The sequence below is a fragment of the Sebastes umbrosus genome, chromosome 17, assembly GCF_015220745.1.
Source record: "Sebastes umbrosus isolate fSebUmb1 chromosome 17, fSebUmb1.pri, whole genome shotgun sequence".
NCBI classification, from domain to species: Eukaryota; Metazoa; Chordata; class Actinopteri; order Perciformes; family Sebastidae; genus Sebastes; species Sebastes umbrosus.
In genome coordinates this window covers 29,452,007-29,468,603 of record NC_051285.1, presented here as the reverse complement: position 1 = coordinate 29,468,603, position 16,597 = coordinate 29,452,007, and the positions used below count along the sequence as shown (strand labels likewise).

At 45.5% G+C, this 16,597-nt stretch overlaps 1 protein-coding gene across 2 annotated transcripts in view; it reads right to left on the bottom strand.

Moving 5' to 3' along the window:
* esama (endothelial cell adhesion molecule a) overlaps positions 1–16,597 on the bottom strand; it is a 50,172-nt gene that overhangs the window by 24,453 nt on the left and 9,122 nt on the right. Inside the window, exon 1 of one of the 2 annotated variants that reach the window (XM_037749389.1) lies at positions 1,890–2,425. The exons of the other annotated variant lie outside the window; for it this stretch is intronic. The gene's annotated coding sequence lies outside the window, so the exon portion shown is untranslated. Of the gene's footprint in view, positions 1–1,889; positions 2,426–16,597 lie in introns of those variants that run through there. 2 annotated transcript variants of the gene reach the window in all.

The window sequence follows — 16,597 nt, the reverse complement described above, 5'->3', positions numbered from 1 at the left end:
ATAAAAGCGTGTGGACAGAGGTGCTGGCATGGTAGCTCTTCCTCTCATCTCTGCTGCACTCAGAGCTGATTGGGTTAGATGGCGAAGCGGCGAGGACTTTGTGCTAAGCCTCAACACTCCTAATCCTATCAGCGTTCAAAGGCAGTGCTAAAGGTAAGGCTCCCCGAAGAGACAAGCACATCTGGTGCAGGGGTGGAGGGGAAGGTAGCAGCAGACGGACGGGGAGGCAGACGCATACATACAGAGATACTGAACTGTGCATCCACCTGCTGACACACGTAGCCTAACTAATGAAACCTCTATAGCTACCGGCTATAAATAAAAGTGACTGCACAGTAAACATGTCACTGATGAAATATCAGACGCTGCTGCCACAGTGAAGACCAACAGGTCAGTCATCAGCCCGTCATCACCAGATGAGCTTTTAATGAGATCACTGGAGTCAAAATTAAATGTTTGTATATTACAGTGCTTCATATATTGTTGCAGGTTTAATTGGTAACAAGAGAAAGTCTACAGCCATGCTAACAACACATTGAACAAATGTCTGTTGAGGTATAGACCTTATGAAGTAATGTAAACGGTGATATAGATTTGAGCCTTTCTAAAAAGGCATCCAAGGTCATTCTTTGGCACAAAGGGTTAAAAGGTCAGAGATAAAAACCTGTGCTTTAAAATCATAAAGTGAACCTTGAGAGCAACAGGTAACCCATGAGGTTATGTGAGTGTGGTGTGATGTGATGCGTTTTGTCAGCATGAGCAGACGTCCTGGCTGCTGTGTCCTGAACACCAGAACAGAAGAACAGGAGAACAGAGAGCAGCGAGAGGCAGAATACCAGTGACTTTCTCTCCATCGCTAAATGAGAACATGTTGGAGAAGGTTCCTGTTCAACCGTCTCTACATTAACATCATGCAATACAGGTCAGCATCAAGGTCAAATATTCTATATATTCTACAGCCTACTTCTGAAATCTCTGTCATTATTAGCGGTTCATTTTGCTGCGAGTGAAAAAAACAAATGTGGAGCTGTGTTATTAGAAACGTCTCCATCTATTGACACGGAGGAAACCTCCCTGATAGTTCAGAGAGCATAACTGACCCTTCGCTAAGTCCCGCCCCTCGAACGCAGACTGACCAATGATAACGTAGCATCGGCGGGCTCCGACCAGGGTCTGACAACCATCCTGCTCTGCTCCGTAGACTCTCATGCAATCATTTTCATTTTTTTTGACTGGAACAGTGAATTCACAAATTCACTAAATTATTTTACTGTTTTTTTTTAATTCTGTATTGATAAATTGACAAACGTCATTGATTAATGATGTAATGATTCAGGTTAATAAACATTATTTTTGACTGTTTCTCATGTTGTACTGAGTACAAATTTGCCATCATAAGGTACAAAGTGCTTGTCACCGGGGCAGTACCCTCTTAAAGGCCAAATTTGTACCATTTCCAAGAGTACATATAAGTCCCCGAGCATTAAGGTCCATTTTTGTCCCAAGAGGTACATATTTGGCCCCATAAGGTACAAACTATAAGGTACTAAAATGCACCCTTGTTGAGGGGTACAATGGGTGTACCTTTGAGGGTACAGCCCCAGTGACGAGCTGTTGGACCCCTAAAGGTACAAACTTAGCACATTATTTTTTACAGCGTAAAAAGAGTCTGAAATTACCACTGAATCTGACAAAGTCCAACATTCGGTGCTCAAATAACATCCATTTCATGCACCATTACAAGCTCATCCACACCATCTGGGAAAAGGAAAGTAAAATGTCAATTAAGTTAAATGTCAGGCGAGTATTTCATGACATTCCAGTAGTCTGCTGATCATCTCAGGTTATCACACAAGTTACTTCTTCCCCACACGGTAACTCTCACTCACGTCTCTGTTAAACAGCTACTTAGAAGCAGCCGCTGTTTGATCCAGTAAAGACTTGGAAAGTCAGGTTAACAGCCTCCGTTCTCTAAATCGAGCCATTGTATGCGCCGCAGCCTGCTCCACTACCCAGAATCCCTCAGGACAATAGACAATGGGGTCCAACTCCAGTTACCAAGCACCTGTACACTCTCCTCATGATTTCAGACCCCCCCTGCCTACGACAGCAGGGATCCAGTTGCAGGACGGATGGGCGTGGTGCCGCCGTCACACTGGCTCAACTAACAACCCCTTCTCCACTGAAGACTGACTCACGTCTGGTGCCGAAGCCTTCATGCACCTTAATATACCTTAATAAACCCGTCACCCACAGAAGGTGACGAAATATGGATCTGTGCTTGCTGAGCAGCAGATGTCTCAACCACGAGCAGCAGACTCCGTATCCCCGGGATAGCTTGTTTTCTTCCCCCTGCTGCTACAATAGAGAGGCTGATGCTCACCACCAGTCTTTTGTATTGAGATGTGGAGACGACAGAATGTATTTATTTGTGTCGGTGGCCAACCATTATCGGTAGGATTGATCGCTGCGGGCTGGAATGGAGGGGAGAGCGACGACAGGAAGGAGGAATGTACTGGAAGGCCTTATCTGGGAGCGCCAGGCCGCTGTGACGGGAAGTGGAATGTCAGGAGGGGAAAGAGGAAGTAGGCTCGGATGTAACACACACATATATAGAGTCAGGCGTGTACAAAACCAAGCGAGCACACACACACACACACGAGCATGTAGCCTTTCCTGCCTAATCTGCAACGCTAGAGAGAGATGGACAACTCCCATCGTTCTCCTGTCTCTGCCGTTGTATTTCCTCTATCTCCATATTCCCTTTTCTCTTCTCTCTCTCTCTCTCTTCCTATTACCCTGCGTCTTTATCAGCAGGTTTTAGACATAATAAATGGAATGGGGGGGACAAATTATGGTGCTCAAGCTTTAGTGAATATCAAACCAAGGGAGGATGTGAGCACAGGCACGTCTTAGCATGTCCTTATGTCCAATTGGGCCATTAAATATATTATTAATATTTCTTTTAACCGTTTTAACCGACAGCGTTAATCGGTTAAATGCTTAATGTTGGTTAACGGTTAAACGGTAAATTATTAACATCCCTACTATATGTTGAAAAGACTAAAGTAAAACAGCGCTGCCGAGCAGCTGACTGGAACATAAAGGAAACAAAGGAACCAGCGAAGGCCACACAGACCTAACCCTGTCTGAGAGACTCCAGAGAAGAGAAGAACCTAAATGGTGAGATTTGTTCACATGGTACTTCTGAGGATTCACACCCCTATACAGATAGAGCAACAACAGCACAACACTCTCCAGGAGAAACCAGGAGTAGATCTAGACTTCAACCAGCTGATCCTCATCAGGGACGATCAGGCTCCACAGCTGCTTCAGAGCAGAGATCATGAACCCAACCAGCCTGCTGAGTGGCAGTGTGACCCTCACAGGTATCTGTGTTAGACACCTGAAAACATAATCATCACAGAAACAAAACAGAAATCGATAGCTGGACTGAATAGTTTAAGTTTGTCAGAGTTTGTTTTAGTGTGTTATTAGTGTGATGTAACGTCTCTGTTCAGAACATGGTGGCTGTTGGTAATTGTGATTTTTGTGCTGGTTTATAGTTCAAACCATGAGTGATTAAAGCTGTTACCTTTCATTAGAATAGATGTATTTTGGAGTAAAATAAATAATCATCAATCCTGCTTTTGATTTCTATGGTTGAGATTGGAAGCCAACTTCGATCGATTTCCGATTTAAAATTGAAATCGTGACGCCCCCTATTAGCTAGTTATTTAACCGGGCTCCAACGTTACTGTTTCGTCCTCAGTTACGGCGTTAACCCAGAGCAACCACAACAACATGACGCATCGTATTCTCATTTCAAATGAGTGAGACCTTCACAGACCGATGCAGTATCAAGGTCAAATAATATATCAATAATCAACTCAACAAACGACAGAAAGAAACCAGACCAAGTGCATCGCAGGTGGGACGATCTGAGTGATTGGATGAGAGGTAATAGACTACCTTGTCGTGTGTTTTCAGCTTTCTAAATGTAGTCGGAGTGTGTTGAGAACAGCCAACAGCTCTTTCTGTAACACACTCCTCTTTTACCAGACACCGCCTCAAATGAGTCCTTCTAATAACTTCACTAAATCCTGTCCGGCTCTTATCTGGGTTATTTGGCTGTGGAGGATACTGTATGCTGCGAGCTTTCACAGTAGCAGTGGCATAAAGCCGGAAGAACACGCACACATCAACACACACACACACACACACACACCTCTCGCTGACACCCCGGCGTCTGTTGGCGTTTGTGCCTGTGTGTGCTGGGCTGTCACTTGCTGTGTGAAATAATGCATGGGCTCCACAGCAGGGCCACTTTCTCCCTCTCATGCTCCTGAGTGGCCTGAGAGCCGGGGCCAGCTTTGTCACAACGAGCAGCTCGACTTAAGAGTCCTCCTCAAACCAGGATCCACGCCACTCTGGAGGACGGGGACCAGTTAATGGAACCCACCGGGTCTTCTAACCCCCATGAAATAAAGTAAAGAGGGAGGGAAACTGGAGAGAGTAAGAGGGGGGGAGAGAGGGTGAAAGTAAGACACCAAAAACAGCAATCTGTGAACACATTGCAATTTGTGCTGACGGCGCAGGAACGACAATGACGCCTGACAGCACCATGTGATGAAAATAACAACCGCCATGCATAATGCAAGACACTCTCCTTCCACTGAACCAAGCACTCTCCTAAAAACACATCCACCATCGGGGGCTCTACAGTTTGCACTTCTCCCCTCAATGACAACGGCGGTCCGACGGCGTGGTGGTGATCATCCTCTGGGAGGAGGGGTGGTAATTATACGATGGGCAGCGGTGATAGTGAGATAGTGATATCTCGCTCTAGCCTCAGAAGTGAGTTGTTTGCACTTGATCTGCCCAGCGGGTCCCGAGGGGGGCAGGAATTACCCTTTATCACCCCGTCATGTTCCACTGTTAAACAAACTAATCAGCAGTGAGGGAAGACGGGAGGTAGAGGCTCGGCCACGGCAGCCAGGAGACGGGATCCGGTACTCTGAAACTATGAGCTTTATGTTAGATCAGGGGTCGGCAACCTTTACTATCAATCCAGTTGGTGTTACTTTGCTTAGTAAGAGTTGTTGCCATCCGGCCAAGTGGGCTGAGGTTTCTGTTCTGTGTGAGCTGAACAAGAACAACATCAGTGGATCCACGAGGATGGAATCACTTCTCTGGCTCGACATAGACACAAATCATTTCATTAAACCACATCACACATCATGCTCAGTATTTCCTAACATGCTGTGAATGTGAGGAAAGCCCAAAGGAGCCTCACAAAGAGCTGCTCAGTCTGCTTTTGGAGCTTTCACAGTTTTTATTTTTTTGTTTTTTTGTCAGTTCCCGGCTCGCCAGAGAAGATGAAAAACGGGTCAGAAGAGCAGCAAACAAACACAAGCGTTTATCTATAGCAGTGAAGAAGTTGCGCTGGCATGGTCATGGTGAAGTGTGTGTGGCGTGGTGTGTGCAAATACGAGACGATGTCTGCAGCCTGTTATAGCGAGTCCTGCCGCGCGCCGGGCCCGAGAAGCAAACACGCCGGTGTCCTGGCAAAGGAACTGTGATTCACATGGACACGAGGCGGCCGCCACTCCGGAGGGGGCTGGACTGACTGTAGCACGCAGTCCAAGGTGCTACTGTTGGCTGGAAATGAGCTCTTATGTAAGCAACTTCATCCTGCCCTCTATAACCCCCCCCCCCCACACACACACACACACACTTACACATATCTTGGAGGCATTAATAAGTCATAACTCAGATGTTTTGCTTCCATCCATCCTCATTAACAGAGGTGCAGTCAATTAGGCTGATGTGAGCGGCAGGCGATTCTTCCTCCGCCGCCGCCAATTTAAACCACTACAGTGTAACAGAGCTGTGTGTGTGTGTGTGTGTTTCCTGTGAGACACACTCAGGTGGGAGTTGATGCGAGCCGTGCATGCGTGTGAGGCCTGTCAACGCTAATTCACTGTGTATGGAGGACTCACTGGACTGTTTCTGCCTTCATGGGTTGTCTGACCTACCTGCTCTGATCGGGTTTCATCGGGGCTAGACGGCTCACAGGACTGAGGGACTATACTCGCTGCTGTACTCGCTGCTACTTCCTGCTGCCCTGCTCGGCATTTACAGCCACAGAAAGCACTTAAAAAGCATTTCTTTTTGGACTTACTTGCATTCCAAAATCAAGTAACAGTAAGTTAAGAAGCCTTCGGAGTAGGTGAACATAAATAAAAGTCACTTTTGAATCACTGTTGCATTACAATCCTACAACGGCATATTAGGGCAATTGTAAGTAAAAAAAAAAAATCATAATTATGGAGCATGGGAGAGCGGGGTAATATTCAGAGAAGAAACTCAGAAATTCCAAGATTAAAATCGTAAATTTATGAGAAAAAAAACACAATCTCTGAGATTAAATCAGATTATAAAATCGTAAATTTAAGAGATAAAAAATAGTGGATTGTAAAACCTGGTGATGAAAACTAGTGTGGTGTTTGTAGTCAAAGCTAGAAGCTGTTCATCTCTATTTTCCTGTAACTTCTACATTATTAGTCTTTACTAAAAGAAAACGTGTGTATGTATCTTTCAGGACCTTTGCCTCGCTCAGAGTCCATCCATACCATAATAACACGACTTTAGGAGCCACGAAATTCAGACGGCGTCTGGCCTTACCCCCGTTTTGCACTCCAATATTTTTATGAGTTTTTTTTTTATAATCTCGCAAATTTGTGTAATTTTGCTCTTTAAATCTCTCTTTTTCTTCTCATACATTTATGACATTAATCTTGGAAATTCTGAGTTTTTTCTCGGAATATTACCCCCCTCCCCTGGCTCCGTAGTCATTATTTCTTTTACCTATATTGGCCCTAATACGCCGTCGTACAATCCAGAGGACTGCAGACTAACAATTATGTTCATTATCAGTTAGTCTGCCTATTATTCTGGCAAATTTATGAGTTTTTTCTCATAAATTTGCCAGAATAATAGACAGACTAACTGATACAGAGTCGTAAATTTACGAGATTAAAAAATAGTGGAGTGCAAAACCTGGTGATAAAACTAGTGGGGTATCTTGTTAAGGAACCACATCGTTTCACATTGCAAGGTTGGATCAACCAGAAAACAGGATCCTCACACTGCATCAGTAGCTCCCGGCAATTTTTAATAAAGCAACGTTTCGATCTAACAGAGATCTTCGTCAAGTCAGCATCACAAAGCAGAACAGGCAGTATATGTGGACACAGACACGTCACCACTCAGGTGCTCCTGATCTGCTTGATTGGAAGTCAATCAGGTCACACAGCTGGACCGATCATGGAGGCAGAACACTCCTCTAGAAGACTAAAACACTGGACGTATGAAGCACTAATCTATCACATCAAAGGTTAAGTTCAAACATTATAAATTACACATCTTCAAAGATATTTATCATTTAAAATCATTATAGATGTGTTTGTTTGTCAATCTACTCACTGGAGCGATCAGAGCAGTCTGATATTCCCCCATAGAGGGGACAAAATGCTTCTATGACAAAGATCTAGAGACAACAAAATAACTGATATATAAACACATTAAATCCAACACATAAGGGATATAAGAGTTTTTTCTCGGCATATAACTCCCCTCCCCTGGCTCCGTAGTCATTATTTTTTTTTTACCTACATTGGCCCTAATACGCCGTCGTACAATCCAGAGGGCTGCAGACTAGGGATGTTAATAATTAACCGTTTAACCGACATTAAGCATTTTAACCGATTAAAGCTATCGGTTAAAACGGTTAAAAGAAATGTTAATAATTAATTAGAAAGCGGAGCTCTAATCCAGAAACAACGTGGAAACTGGAGCCGAAATGTCTAAAAAGGGACGACTTCATTCGTAAATCTCTTTTAGAGTACGAGTTTCTGAGAGGGAAAAATGAAATATAAACAATAAGAAACAAGAAAATATAGTTTGTTTGTTTAATATAAATAAATTCTTTGTTTAGTATAAATAAACAGGAAGCTGTAATGTTATGTGACTACGGTGCTGGATCACTGCATCCTCTGACACGGTGGGGTTTTAACAGACATCATAAACTATGTCACCTCATTACAACACACACACACACACACACACACACACACTGGTGTCTGGTCGAGTACTTTGGCTTTGTCCGCCTCTCAGATTAAAGCTACCGGGCTAATTTGCTGCTATGTCGCAATTCCTACATAATCCGTCTCTAATCCTCGCCGACTCGATTAAACAGCCAAATCTCCGGCTCAGTATCTGGCTCTATCTGCCGCACTCTTCGTTTGTACTCGCTCTCTCCTCCACTTTCTCCCCTGCCCTCCCTCCCTCCCTTCTTCCTCTCTCTTTCCATGCCCTCCCCTCCACCTCTCGACTCTCAACAAAAAATCTTTATCTTCTTTTTCGTCGTTTGTCTCCTTCTCTTTCAGCCTCTCCGTCACTGATTCTCCGCCGTCTCATTCTGTCTCAGCGTCCCCCCAGGATGCTTCTGTTCAGCTCGACCATGAGGTCACCTTCAGATACCAGCGGCTTCAGATACTGGAGTCCGACACTCCTGATGAACCCCAGCAGCTCTCCGTCCTTTAAAGTAATATCTCTCTTTGGTCGAGCAGGTTTAATCTATATTGGTCCAAACGTGGTCTTTTATAAAGTCCTACTTTAATGGAAGTTGTTGAGCACATAGGGAGAAGCAGATTCTCAATTCAAAGTCTTATTTATGAAACATTCTACATAAGTTTTGGAGCTTAGACTTTCAATGACTCTAGTGAGTCATGTCTCCCCAAAATATAAATTTATATTAAAATAGTTTGTAATGGAGTCAAGAAAGAGACTATGAAGAGGAGCGAGCATTTAAAAGGTAAAAGCAACATATGTGACTGGTCGGAGGATGTCATGTCAAGCAGCTAGAGCCAGAGCAACACAACCTCCTCTCCACGCCAAACAGATAGAGCCAGAGCAACACGACCTCCTCTCCTCGCCAAACAGATAGAGCCAGAGCAACACGACCTCCTCTCCACGCCAAACAGATAGAGCCAGAGCAACACAACGTCCTCTCCACGCCGGATAGAATGCAACATATCCCATTCACACTACTACCACATCATGGTTCTATGCCTCCACCAATCAGTCAAGTGTCAGTTTACATCCATGTCACATTGTCATAACTAGCATATGGATTCTTGAGTTATGGCCAAAACTATGGATGCACCGATACTACTTTTTTCAGACCGGGACTCCCCAGCCTGCCGAGCGACACACGGCAGGCTGGGGAGTCCCGCATACGAGGCGGTGCGCCGCCACCGGCTCTAGGTCGGCTTGGAAAGGCCCGGGGCGAAGGTGGCTCGCGGCCGCAGCTTTACAGCGCTCCCCTCCCGGACCTCGCCAGACCCTGACGGGGCTCCCTGCGCCCGGAGCAACTGTTAACCGGGGCGGACTGTCCTCAGTGCGCCCCAACCGCGCCGTGCAGCGGCCCACGTAAAGGCGCAAGGGGTCTGTGGCGATGTCTGCAACCCACCCGACCCGTCTTGAAACACGGAGTCAGAGGGTGCAAGCAAAACTTTGCAATAATCTTTTGTGAACTCTTGCAAACTGATTTCATGCAATGTCCTCATCTTCTCTCCTTTAACAGCTAAACATGCATACTTCTTTCATAATGTTGCACACTAGAAAACAGAGAATTGACTTTAAAATCATACTCTAAAAACTCTCAACTCACGGAGGGTTAATTTCAGAAGCCATGTTAGAATGAATCACCCTTATGTGTCTGGACGTGCAGACACACATTTGCACTGCCAACTATTTACAGAAGCCATTTATCAAAGACTGAAGGGAAGAGAAATGACCCGTCAGCCATTAGTGATAACAATCAAACATTGAATTTGTGTGTGTGTGTGTGTGTGTATCTGTGCACCAGGGCGACACCAGAACCAACACCGCTCCAGTCTTATCACACATGATGCGTGTTGCTTCTCCCACTAACTGATTACATGACTCCTCTTCTAAACTTTGATGAAGGACAACAGTCTAACCATCTGTCCTCCTGAAAACAGCGGACATTCATTTCTCACTTTGTATTCTGGAGGATGATCTGGTATTCCACAGTCAGCCTGGTCTCTCTCTGCTCGGGCAGTAGCCAGAGCTCGAGCTTTAGGACGTCTCGTTGCCGAACAAATATGATCGGGAAGGATGAAAATTTTGGGATGAATTTGAGACGAGAGTTGAAAGCAAAATACCCGTTACATTAGAATGAAGGGCGATGAAAATAAGTGCACGTTGTGTGTCATGTTGTATGACGCTCTACTCCTCCTCTAGCGTCGGTTTTGGACTCGGGGATGGTGGATGGTGTCTCAATTTTTCTGCATGTCACATGCTTTTCTTTTCTAGTTCTTTTCAAAACAAACTTTCAACGTAGGTTCACAGATATACAATAAAAACACTTGGTTAGGTGTTAATTAAACTACAGTAAAATAAGTCAATAGTTTAATTTTGGTTTCACACAGGACACACGAACGTCTCCTAGGTGAAAGTCCTGTATTGTTACTGGTACTGGCATCGACTACTAGATTTCTGGTGACATCCCTAGCAGCGGTATTAGACGAGTTGGGAGTGAGAACAGGTTGTGTAAAATGACATCACACTATGGACCACAGCTCTGACTTGTACCCAGCCTTTTTATCCGCCTCATGCTGTCTTGATGACTCACATAGAAAAAGACGTCGCTTTAAGCCGACACTTTACTGACATTCTGAGTCAGAGATGTGGCCAGGCTGCTGCCTTCGTAACGGCGCCTTAGTTACTTCATATTTGAAGTCATGTTGTTTTGTACACTGCCTTGACGAGCGTCCTATTAGCGGTGAATGACATGGAGAGAAACGGTTTATAATTCTGTCACGTGGCTCGTAATGACCACGGACATCTGCTGCAGCCAGTGAATTATGAATAGCTGAAGAAAGTGAGTAAAAGAGGGCGAGAGAGAGGGGGGGGAGAGAAAGACAGGAAAAATTGTGGTTGGCACTTGACAGCTTGGGCCTATTTTTAACACGGGGAGGAGGTAAAAGACGGATGAGCGACAGGTTTCGCCGGTTAAGGGGAGTTCTGATCGTTTCTCCTGCGCCCTCGCTGTGTGATGTCTTGCTCGCTGACAGGTAGTGTCAGGAGGGGAGATGAGACAGAAACTAGTATTCCTCTGTGGGCGCCGTGTGCATGCCGACGCCGCTATTAAACGGAATCTGTACAGTTATTTTCCTGATGATCGTGATAGCGGAGGAGGTGCATGGGGGGGGACACTCGAGAGAGCGATTACGGATCAGACAAGGCTTGCCTTTCGTCCTCCCAGAGGATGAGTGTTGAAATGAATGTGTGTGTGAGCATGTGGATGGAGGGGGTGGGATATATAGATCTGCCATCGTGATTAAAGTGTTCCCATCGAGGGAATCGTGGGGAGTATCGTGGAAGCGGTGTGGGGGTGTACAACTAGAGTAAGACAGAATGAAGTCACTGCAGCGAAGGGTCTCCAGGAGGGACGAAAACATGTTGCATCTAAATGAGGATTTTCATTTCATATGACAGTGTGATGAAGACATTTAATAAGGCCTTTGTGTGCATGTATGTGCATACAGTATATATGTCTGACAGGAACCCTCCGAGCATTAACACAACCTCCGATGTTTCATCCTTTAATATCCTTTTCTTTCTATAGGAGTTCAACTTCCTTGGGGATACAGAAATAGAGCGCCATGAGGTCCATTTCCTACCTAATGTAGATTGCCAATTGCCTCCAGGACACCACGCATACATCCACATAAACAATCCGCCGCGTGAAAATATGTGCACAAAGTGAGCACTTTGCCTAATTACTCTTAATGTCGGGGGGTTAATGGGCTCTCACGGACGGTCGGCGTCAGGAAATCAGTGAGCGTAATGACCAGTCACTAATGAACGCTCAAAACATCGATGATGATACTCGACTGAAAGGCTTTCTGTCTGTTGGTGCTTTCTAAAAAAAAAAAAACAGGTTTGTCAGAGTGGCTCAGCGACACTCTGCATGCGACGTGAGAGAAATCTGTCGCTTTGTGGTTCAAGCATTTCCAAATTCCCAGACCTGAAACAGAGTCAGCAATAAGCTAAAGTGCCTCAAACCCGGACTTAATCCGTATAGATCCTGTTTAGCATTCAGTCGAGAGACTTCCACCTCTTCAAACACATGTGCAGGGGGAGATTACGCCGTACTGTACTTCAGAGCCCATGTACAGTAGCGCTGCTGCATACAGACACATGAGAAGAGAGATGGATGAAGGAGGAGTAATCTGTCAGTAGGGGACACAGTAAAGGCAACAGTGACATTCAGGCTTCTAGACTGAGCATTCAACACAGTACGTTAGCACTTCCTTTCTACTTTCCTGTCTCGTAGTTACATGACACTATATGCCATTGTTCTTGGCTGGAGAGGCAGAAAATAGCGCTTACGTCAGACATTCACTGTTAGGAAACTGATCTGGCCTTTCAGTGGGATCCTTGGTGACTTTCACAATTAACAATGGTTGCATGTGAGGACAGCTGGACCTGAGCAGCGGACGCCTCGGGAGAGGATTTACTGCAACTGAGGGGAAGTGTCCCTGCAAGGACAGGCTCCGCCTCCAACGCTGTATCCAGTTCTCTTTACACATCCATGCACTACACACCTGTAAACTTTCCTGACTGCATCTCGCAGCGTCCACAGAGACGGACGGATTCTGCTGTTTTACGCATGTAACTGCAGGGATCGTGTGCGCTGCCAAAACGCAGGTGACCTACACTCAATACTGCGCCTGAACCCATCGCTGCGTAGACACAGACGGAGCACTGAAGCTTCTGCTTTGCTGACGTGCTTCGTTCATTACGTTGACGTAAACCTTAACCACAGCATTGTCACATTTTAATCACACGGCTTTGTTGAATATTTGATTCTGATTGGTCAAACACGGCGTTCTGCTGTCTGTTATTTCATTATAGCAGACCGTTGCTATGAATAACAGACCGTTGCTATGGGCGCAGCTCTGATGTCGGACTCTGGCACACCGTTTCTGTGTCCAATTATTGATTTCTTCAGTAAGTAGCCGTGTAATGAGCGGGACAATGTACAGCTAGCGGGTCGTTGCGACATCCAGCATCCCCGTTGTGGTTTCTTCGCTGTACATTATCTCTTACATAAAACTGATTTATTTATTTTTCAGTGATTTGTAACAGGTTTTTGGAAAGCACAGAGAAATGACGTTGTTGAGGGAAAAGACCGTCGTCTGTCCGTCTGTTTGTGAGATCGATAGATAGAAAGACACTTAATCTGATGACGACACACACACACGTGAACTCTGAGGGCTGAAAATGAAGACGGAGAAATCTAATTATGTATTACAGTGTTGTCAGATATTGAATAAAGGAGCATATTAGCAGCGTATTAAAACATATCCATTCTGCTGGCTGCCTGTGGGAGAGGGTGCATTAGCCAGAAGACAGGACAGGGGAGGCCAGCGGTGTGGCAGATACTTTCAATAAATAGCAATTATATTGTGTATGGTGGTGGAGGAGGGTGAAGACGGGGGAGGGAGGGAGGTGGACGGGCAGGGGGGGGTCTGCACCTCTGAGCCATTATCGGAGATAATGACATAAACTGAGCTCTCTCCGGAGTGTAGTTGTGTGTGACAGAAAAATAGATAAGAGCTTATAATTACAGACACCACCCAGGGAGGAAAGAGAGGAGAGATAGAAGGAGAGATGGAGGGAGAGATGATTTGAAGGAATGAAGTATGAAGTATAAACACACACACACATATGCACTGAAAACCACATTAGACACAAAGTGAAGGGGTGGATGAGGGACTATACACACACACACAACGTGTTGAAATCAACACACACACACACACACACGCTGGTTGCTCTAACCCTCCTGGCTGACCCGACACACTGATGCTGATGAGATGCTGGAGCTGCAGCCCTCAGGAGAGATGGGATGAAGGAGAGGAGGAGGAGGAGGAAGAGGAAGAGGGTTGGACGACAAGATGAAGAGGAAAAGAAGAGGGCGAGGAGGAAGAGGAGGGGGGAGGGAGAGATGTAATGATGTCGATGAAAGACAGGGAGATGAAGAGTGGAAGAAGAGGGACAACAGATTCTGTCTCTCCATCGATAAGCAGCGATAACGTTATTAATGAAATGAGTTGTGGAGCAGGAGGAAGAGGAGGAACACTCGATGTGCTGAGATGATACGAGGTCTCGTCCTCTGCAACATCACAGACACAAGCTGGTGAATAACGGGATCGATGGAGCGGCTACTTTTCCACGCTGGTGGGCGTAGGACTGGAAGGATTGAGACACAATATATATCATCCTCGTCTGATTGGTCACCCTGTATTGATCATCCTGTGTGAACAGCTCCACACGGGCAGCGCTTCTCCGTACAGCGTGAACCCAGCATCAGACTAACTAACCTCAAAGTTGTCCTTTTAAATTGTCTGGATCAATAGTACAATCATCTTATCTATTTATTTATGCACTACATATTCCGAGAAAAACAATATTCCTACCAAGTTGCTTACATGGCTAATGAAAATGAATATATCCCACTAATATTCCTGTTTGCATGCAGCCGTGCTGAGACTCTGATGAACGTACCCGGTGGTGGCGAACACAGCCTCCCTCTCTCATGGTTCTCCTTCCAGCCAGAGATATGGGCTTTTCTTTTGGGCATGCATCTCTGCAAACTTCCGGCTAGTTTAGTTTGTGGAATAAGGGCAAAAAAGCTGAATATTTCGTGCATGTAAACACAGTCAGTGACAGGCCTAATGGAAGCAGCTCGAAGTTCTCCTTTAAGGCCAGTGCTTCATGAGTGCCGTGCTGCTTCTGGACATTTGGTGATGGAAAGAACGTTCCGGAGCAGTTCCACTACGAGTCTTTGTCCCAAGGGCAGATGGACGACCTTGTGCAGGAGGGACAGAATGCCACAAGACGGGCTTAAGGGATTTATGCCCAAATCTTTGAGTGTCTTTTTTATAAATAAATTACAATTGATATGCTCCATGTTTAATGATGGCTGTTCTCTGGTGACAGTGGAGTTGCATTATTGGAAGACGGCCTGCGTTACATTACACATTATACCTTGAGCAAATAGATCAACGTTCTGGGAAATACGCATCCTGGCTTTCTTCAGAGAGTTAGATGAGAATATGGACACCACTCCCGCCAGGAGACTGTTAGCTAAGCTTACCTTAAAGACTCTTGGAGTAATCCTGCTAACAGACAAACAAACAAACTAATGCCGGTGAAAACATAACCTGCTTGGCCCAAGGTCTTTGGCCTTGGCGGAGGTTATGACATTTATAATGAAATGAAAGGGCCATTATGAAAGGCAAACTCAATGTAGAAAGAAAGAGCTGACGGCAGCAGCAGAAATGCAGCTGGTGTGAACAACCGTCGCGTGAGACACGTAGCCGTTCGGCGAGGCAGCCGTCAGGCGCTGCTCACGAGCCCAGCGTGTCCAGAGCGTTACTCCCCTTAACCACTGCCCTTAACTCACTCACTCATTATAGTGTGTGACAGTCCTGCTTCTCTCAGACTGAGCATCTCTACTCGCTCCCTCAAGTCTCCTTGCTCGTGTGTGCACGACAATAATGTGTGTGTGTATAAGTTATATAAATGTAACAAGCCCGCTGTCATTCCTTTGGGGGTTGATCCATGGAATTCTGGGAGATGTAGTTACCAAAGAGAGTTTCAACACTCCATCAAACACTCCATCAAACACTCCATCAAACACACCTCCTAGAGAGTGCTGGACATGATGAACTGTAGATGAATGCTGTCTGGCAGAGTCAGAGTGTCCAGGGAGGGATTTCTTTTTTGACTGTCTTTCCAACGGCACTTCTTCACTGGTTCTGCCTCGCTGACGACACAGCTCTGAAGCCCTAAAGGCCTCTGCTTAATAGTGTGTCTTTAATGACTTTTTCCACATAGCTGCCTGCTGCCAGTGTCACCTCTCATACACCATTACTCCATGTGGCTTTCATTGGACCGCAGTAATTACGCCTTCGTTAATGTCGAAGCCGTTTTTTTTTCGCAGCACACAGGTGTCAGTGTCTATGACTAAAGGACCACTTGTCTCTGTGTGTGTCCCCACATACATGCAGACATACTGTATTAGCCTGATACACTATATGACCACCAGTAGGGATGTCATGATACCACAAACTTCAATACAAATACCAGTGATTCCACGACTCTCCGTACCAATTTCAATTTCAGAAGATAATGATTTTAGTGCAGGACTACCCGGAGCTTTACCATCCGTCCCTCTGGACTACTGCTCTCGCTGTCACAATATCACAACATCCGGTAGAAAAGGTCAACCACACTGACACACAGACATGGAGCGGGTGAAGTTACTGTGAAGGATTGATGGAGCTGTAAATCCTTTTATCTTTGTTTTGACTGAGAGATTAGTGAGCGAGGCTGCTACTGCTAAACCACCACAGCTTCATCATCATCATCGTCATCGCAGCGTGCAGGGTTTGGTTGCTTAGTGACGGCAGGAGCGCAACCTCCCCGCACA